The sequence below is a fragment of the Nicotiana attenuata genome, unplaced genomic scaffold (assembly GCF_001879085.1).
Source record: "Nicotiana attenuata strain UT unplaced genomic scaffold, NIATTr2, whole genome shotgun sequence".
Classification (NCBI taxonomy): Eukaryota; Viridiplantae; Streptophyta; class Magnoliopsida; order Solanales; family Solanaceae; genus Nicotiana; species Nicotiana attenuata.
This window is the reverse complement of record NW_017670442.1, coordinates 461874-469007: the sequence shown is the minus strand read 5'-3', so window position 1 is coordinate 469007 and position 7134 is coordinate 461874.

Here is a 7134-nt window from a genome sequence, read left to right as displayed (position 1 = left end):
GGAAAGTGATCGAAATCACTATTGAAATGAAAATATGAACAAATTGTGAAATTATTGATGTGGAAATGTGGAAGGGGAAGCAGGAGAGATTGTATACTTGTTTGGCTTGATTGTTCTCTCTTTGTGGATTTGATTGTTGTTTCTATTACTGTTACATACTTGTTTATAGTGCGAGTTTACTTGGAGCAAAGTTTGTCCATACATACCAGTACAATTCAAATGTACTGACGTCCCTTTTGCCGGGGGCGCTACATTCGTGTTATGATTGTAGGTGGATCCGTAGCAGGTACTCCAGTCCACCGATCGTAGCTCCCCTTCGTCTTCCATCAACTGTTTTGGTGAGCCCCTTTCCTCTCGGGGCCCTGCGTGGCTTAGGCCGCTTGTTTCGGAGTTTTTATTTTGGGTTTTGTGTAAGGTATAGCCGGAGCCTTGTTACCGGCAAATACTGTATTATCCTGTTGTACCTTTAGAGGCTCCGTAGACAGTAGATGTGGGTTAAGAACTTATGTAAATCCATGTGTTCATATGTTGGGCAATGAATTGGTAATTTCATTAACTATTATGTAAGTATGTATGCTTTGCAAAAAGGGTGTTCTTAATTAATTATATGGCTAATTCTTGGAATATTGAGTAAGGAAAACATGGGGCAACACGGGGGTTAGGAAAGGCACCCAGGTCCGCTTGACTGGGGCTACCCGGTCGGGCGCCGGTCATGTCCCTCGGTTTGGGGCGTGACAGTACTTCACTGTCAGCTACTCAGCAAAATAATTAAAAATAGAATTAAATGAACAACCCAATATGATAAAATCAACTTCGTCAAATTAAACTTCAAACATCAACAATCATGTTTCACCCATGACCCTAGAACAATAGGATTCTTAGCCACTCGTGTTCATACAATCATCAAAAATAAGGTTTTAAAACATAAAATCAATGAGTACTAGAAAAGGGATGGAAGAATTGATCAAATCCATGCTCCCGAGTGTTTGGCTCTTTTATTCTCCTCTCAAAGTCACCTTCTCTCCTTCAAAACAGGTTTAGGTTGGCTTTTATATCAGTTGGGGGCGTCTTGGGGTTAAAATAACTGAGTCCTAATCGAAACAGGACAACTTCACGTTTCGAGCGTCCAGAGCAGCGTGGGGCGCTGGCCCTGGCGCCCAAAATATTTTGCTTCTGTTGCGCCACATCCAGCGCCCCACGCTGGCTGTGGCCCTCAAATTTTACTTTTTGCCTTTTCTTCCCAATTTCGGTCCAATTCGCGCCATTTCGTCCCAAATTGCATCCGAATGATTCCTACACATAGAAATACCACAAATGAGCAGAAATCATCATATTATACATCTCAAATCTTCGAGACATGAGCCAAATGCGAGGAGATATATATTAAAATATACATACATTAAGCCGATTATCAATACCTCACACTTAGACTCTTGCTCGTCCTCGAGCAATGGAACTATATTAATCCTCCAAAATATACTTATCACTATGAAAGAGAACTTCACACTTAATTCAATCAAACACCCAAACTTTGGACTATGATCGATATCGGCAATTAAGCATGAACACGTGTTGATACCCAATTTTTTCCCATATATTTTTTAATACATAAACATACTTTCAAAATAGCATATATGCAGTTATAAGCATGCATAAGCATTTTATAATTTTTTTTCTATAATTTTTAAGGCTTCAAATTGATTTATTTCTTCCCTTTTTACTTATAAAATTTCTAATAATTATCCTTTAAATTAAGTGGTGATCTAGCCATCTAAATTCTATATTTATGCCAAAATATTGCTTAAATATTTTTAGTGCATTTTTATAATTGTATTTACATTTTTAAGCAAATTTGCATATATTTGCAATACTAGCCCTATTAATGCATAATTACATTGTTGATGCATAAAATGATATTTTATATTTTTTAAAATGTTAAATAACTATTTTAAATTATTTTAGTACACGAAATTATTTTTTCAAATCATTTATTATTTCTTATAAATTATATAGTATTAAAATAGTTATTTAAAATATGACCTGATTTTATTTCAATTTAGCACCAATCCAGCCCCAACCTAACTCAATTACCAGCCCAGTACTCAATTAAATTACCCGGACCACACCCCTAATACCCGATCCGGTCCCCCACACCCTTTAATCCCGGCCGTTGATCATAAAGATCAACGGCCACCATCAATCCTTCCTAAAATAAACCCAAAAGACCCCCAAACCCTATCATTTTCTATACACCCGCCGCCCTAAAAACCCCTCCGCTCTCAAACGCTCTCAACCTAACCCTAGTCCAATCTCACTGACCTTCATCTATGGCTATCTCCGGTGACCTCTCATCACCCCCCCCCAAGCCTCCAATGGCCTCTCCATGTCATTCTTGCCACCCCCAGGACCCTCAAGGGACCAGGGTGTCACGACCCTAAACCCGGACCCGGTCGTGATGGCGCCTCTCGTGAAGACAAGGCCAGCCCACACACTCCCAATTCATCTCAAAGCAGTTAAAATAATAAATACTAAGTCATTAACAGGATAAAATCCCAAAATAAGGTAACAAAATAGTTGCGGACTAAAACACAGCCCGACATCGGGGTGTCACCAGTCATGAGCATCTAAAATAATACTACAAGTCTGAAAGTCTACTCACCGACTACATAACCGAAACAAAAGAAAATAAGATAGAGGGAGAATGCACTAGGCTGCGAATCGCAGGGCAGCTACCTAGTGAATCTCCGGAAATCTGCTGGACAACTCTCAACCCTCGCTAACAGGACCTGTAGCGCCCGAATTTGCACGCAGGGGTGTAGGGAGTAAAGTGAGTACTCCAACTCAGTGAGTGATAAAAATAAATGCAGACTGAGCAATAAGAAATCGCGTAAAGGCACATCAACAGGCTATAAAGAAGCAGTGAAAGCCAGTAAAAATAGTGAAACAATGAAAATATGTAAAGTCACTTTAGTTCAATTTAAGCTTCTTCAAAATGCCTTTTTAACAGTTAAGCAAGTAAATGACAGGAAACTAGAGAAGATAAGCACGTAAAGAACCGCCCTTCGGGCACAATATCAATAGAATCAGCCCCTCGGGCACAATACCAACAGAAGCAGCCCCTCGGGCAAACACATGAAACAATACCAGCCCCTCGGGCATAATAATGACCGAATCAGCCCTCGGGCAATAACATAAAACAATACCAGCCCCTCGGGCTATATCTCATATCACAATGGGTACCCGCGCTGACTGGGGGTGTACAGACTCCTGGAGGGGCCCCTTACGGCCAAGTGCAATAACAAGCCATCTCGTGGCATAACCAATCAGGCCCTCGGCCTCACATAATAAATAGAATCATCACACTGGGTACCGCACTCACTAGGGGTGTACAGACTCCTGGAGAGGTCCTTACGGCCCAAGCGCAATATCAAGTAATCTCGTGGCATAATCACAAAGGCTCTCGGCCTCATATCAACAAGCCACCTCGTGGCGTACAATATCTTAGGCCCTTGGCCTTACTCAGTCAGAATCTCATAAGCCCCTCGGGCAACAGTAAACATGTTCCTCAGCTTAAAATATCTTTTAAAATAGCATTTAAAGGGTTTAAAACAAAGTAAGCATGGCTGAGTTATGAAAACAGTGGTATATAACATGACTGAGTACAAGAATAAAGCCAAATAGTGAGGAAATATCAGTAAAAATCCCCTAAGGGTCCAATAGTTGGCACATGGCCCAAATATGGCATTCCGCCCAAAACATAATGATAACAAATAGTTTTCAATCAAATACGCGGTAAAACAATCATTCAAGATGGACTAAGTCACAATCCCCAATAGTGCACGACCCCACGCTCGTCATCTAGCGTGTGCGTCACCTCAATATAGCACCACTATGTGCAATCTGGGGTTTCATACCCTCAGGACAACTTTTAAAATCATTACTCACCTCAATCCGGCCCAAAATCTAGCTTGTAATGCTTTTGCCCCTCGAATCGGCCTCCGGATGCTCCGAATCTACCAAAATAAGAACGTAAGCATCAAAATATGCCAAAGGGACCAAGCCCACTCGAAAATAATCGAAAAACAACGCAATTCCCGAAATTACCAAAACCCAACCCCCGGGCCCACATCTCGGAATTCGATAAATTTTACACCATTAGATTCCTTATCTCCTCACGAGTTCATACATATCAAAAGTTCCAAAATCCGACCACAAATGGTCCTCCAAATCCTCAAGTTTAGGTCTCCAATACCAAGCCCTAGTTTCCTCAATTTTTACCCTAAATTTCCACTAATTTCATGATTAACCAATGGAAAAATGATCATAAACTCAAGTAATGAAGCTTAGGGAACTTACCCAACTGATTCACCTCGATTTTCCCTTGAATTCTCTGCCCTAGCTCGTTTCCCGTCTTCAAAAATGGAGTTCTTAGCCAAAAATTCGCGAAGGAAATAATATATACTTCTGGACCAGGGATTCCGCATCTGCGGTTCCAATATCGCTTCTACGGTACCGCATTTACGGTCCAAGAACCGCTTCTGCGATCCTCACTTCCCGACCAATTTCCGCATCTACGATGCACCATCCGCACCTGCGCCATCGCAGGTGCGCTCCTCAACCGCTTCTGTGGCTTGTCACCTGCATCTGCGAGGTCGCACCTGCGATCCTTCAACCGCAGATGCGGCTATGACAGCAACCCATAAGGCTTCAGCTCTCAAGCTCAATTCCAAACCTTCCGCCAACCATCCAAAATTACCCCGAGGCCCCCGGAACCTCAACCAAAAGCACCAACAAGTCTTATACTATCATTCAAACTTATAGCAACCTTCAAAACACCTCAAACAACATCAAAACCACCAAAACACATCGAATTCAAGCCTAAGGTTCTAAAATCTTCCGCATTCCGCTTTTGATCAAAAAGTATACCAAACCACATCCGAATGACCTGAAATTTTGCACACACATCCCAAATGACACAACAGACCTACTCTAACTTCCGGAATTCTATTCCGACCCTTATATCAAAATCTCACCTATCAACCGGAAAACGCCAAAATCTCAATTTCGCCAATTCAAGCCTAAACCTTCCACGGACCTCCAAAATGCATTCCGATCACGCTCCTAAGTCCAAAATAACCTAACGGAGCTAACCAAATCATAAAAATTCCAATCCGAGATCATATACAAACAAGTCAAAACTTGGTCAAACCTTTCAAATTTCAAGCTTCAAACTGAGAATTGTTCTTCCAAATTCATTCCGATTACCCTGAAAACCAAAACCAACGATTTACATAAGTCATAATGCATAATACGGGGCTATACATGCCCGAGAACTGGCGAGTGAAGTGCAAAAGCTCACAACGACCGGTCGGGTCGTTACATCCTCCCCCACTTAAACATATATTCGTCCTCGAACGTGCCCAGAGTTGTTCCAAAAGCCAATCAATCGCTGAATAACCTTACCAGGCACATGCCCGGGGGTGAACCCACGTCACCCTATCTCATATAGGTCCGATAACACAATGTAACTGAAATTTCACAATCCAACCTAGCCCATAACCCTTGAACCACATTTCCACTCCTGAAATCATCCACAAGATCAGAACCTCACATCTATACTCTGAATAAGCCGGAACAAGCTGTAATAACCCATACCTGCAACCTCAGGTGCAATTACATGATATACCCCATAACTCAAACACTTGCAGCGACAACTTCTAATCACAGCAGCTGCACACAACAACCGAATACTGATAGTAAACCTCTTATCAACTAAAGTCGCATTCCAACACTTTCATATACTGCCAATGATAAATGAAACACGTAGAAAATCAATAATTATTCGTCAGATCAACCATTCATGAAGCCACTCCTCCTTTGGCAAGGACTCTAGCAAATTTCTGAGCCGAACGTCGACATTATTCTTCCAACATACTGCAATCAAATCCATTTGTATTCATTTTAGATACCAACGATCTCATCTTATCCAACACAACTACTCTAGTGACATGACACATCATACAATCTAAATCCACAACTCGTGCAACCCGCGCACCAATAAGCAACAATCCGAGCGTATTCAAATCATGAGAAGTGACTCAATTGAGAGAGCTGTACCGCAAGCTCACCAGTACCACCTTAACACAATGCTGAGAACCCATCACACATCGTTGAACCAGAACGCACGAATCTAACCCGCAGGATCATACCTCCACATAACTTCGCTCCAATGCGCGACCTCATCCAAACACTGGTCCACATGAAACACCTCAAGTCACTATGCTCAATCGACAACCACGCGCAATTTGATGTCTAGAACCAAAAGCAAATAATCATAACCATGTAGAAGCAATTGACGTAACATACACAGACCCGAAAGGACACAACCGATACGCCATCCGCCGATCAATACCCAATACTCTTCCCACTCAAATTCCACTGAGAGACCCCAATAAAACCGCACCACATGTGCCTATAACCAACCAATCCAAACGCCTCGCAACATGTAAAGGTAACTCATAGATCTCCTCAGGTCACTAATAAGCTCACAACAATCGAATCAACACATCCCTCAACCATACAACTCGGAGTCAACCAAGCCGACTCGATGTAGAACACACATCCATTTTGGCCTACCATTGAACCCCTTATCAAGTATTTCTTGAAGTTGCTCCTTAAACTCCTTTAACTTTGCCGGTGCCATATGATACGGTGCTCGGCACCAAATCAATACCGAAATCGACAACCCTATCCGACGACATGCCTGGCAGTAGAAAACACATCCGGAAAATCCCTCACCACCGGAACTGAATCATGGTAGGAGTCTCTGCACTGCCATCCATCAGGAAGGCCAAATAAGAAAGACAACCCTCCCCAGCCATCTGCTGGGTCTTCAAGAATGAAACCACCTTACTGGGAACATAATCCGTCGAATCTCACCACTCAATCCGTGGCATTCTTGGCATAGCCAACATCACCGCTTAGCGCAATAGTACAGAATACACGACACAGAGACAACCAGTCTATACCCAACATCACCTCCAAAACCTAACATACCAGCAACAAAGATCCACTCGGGTCTCCAAACCCCTAATAGTTACCATACAAGATCGATATACGCGGTCCACAACCACG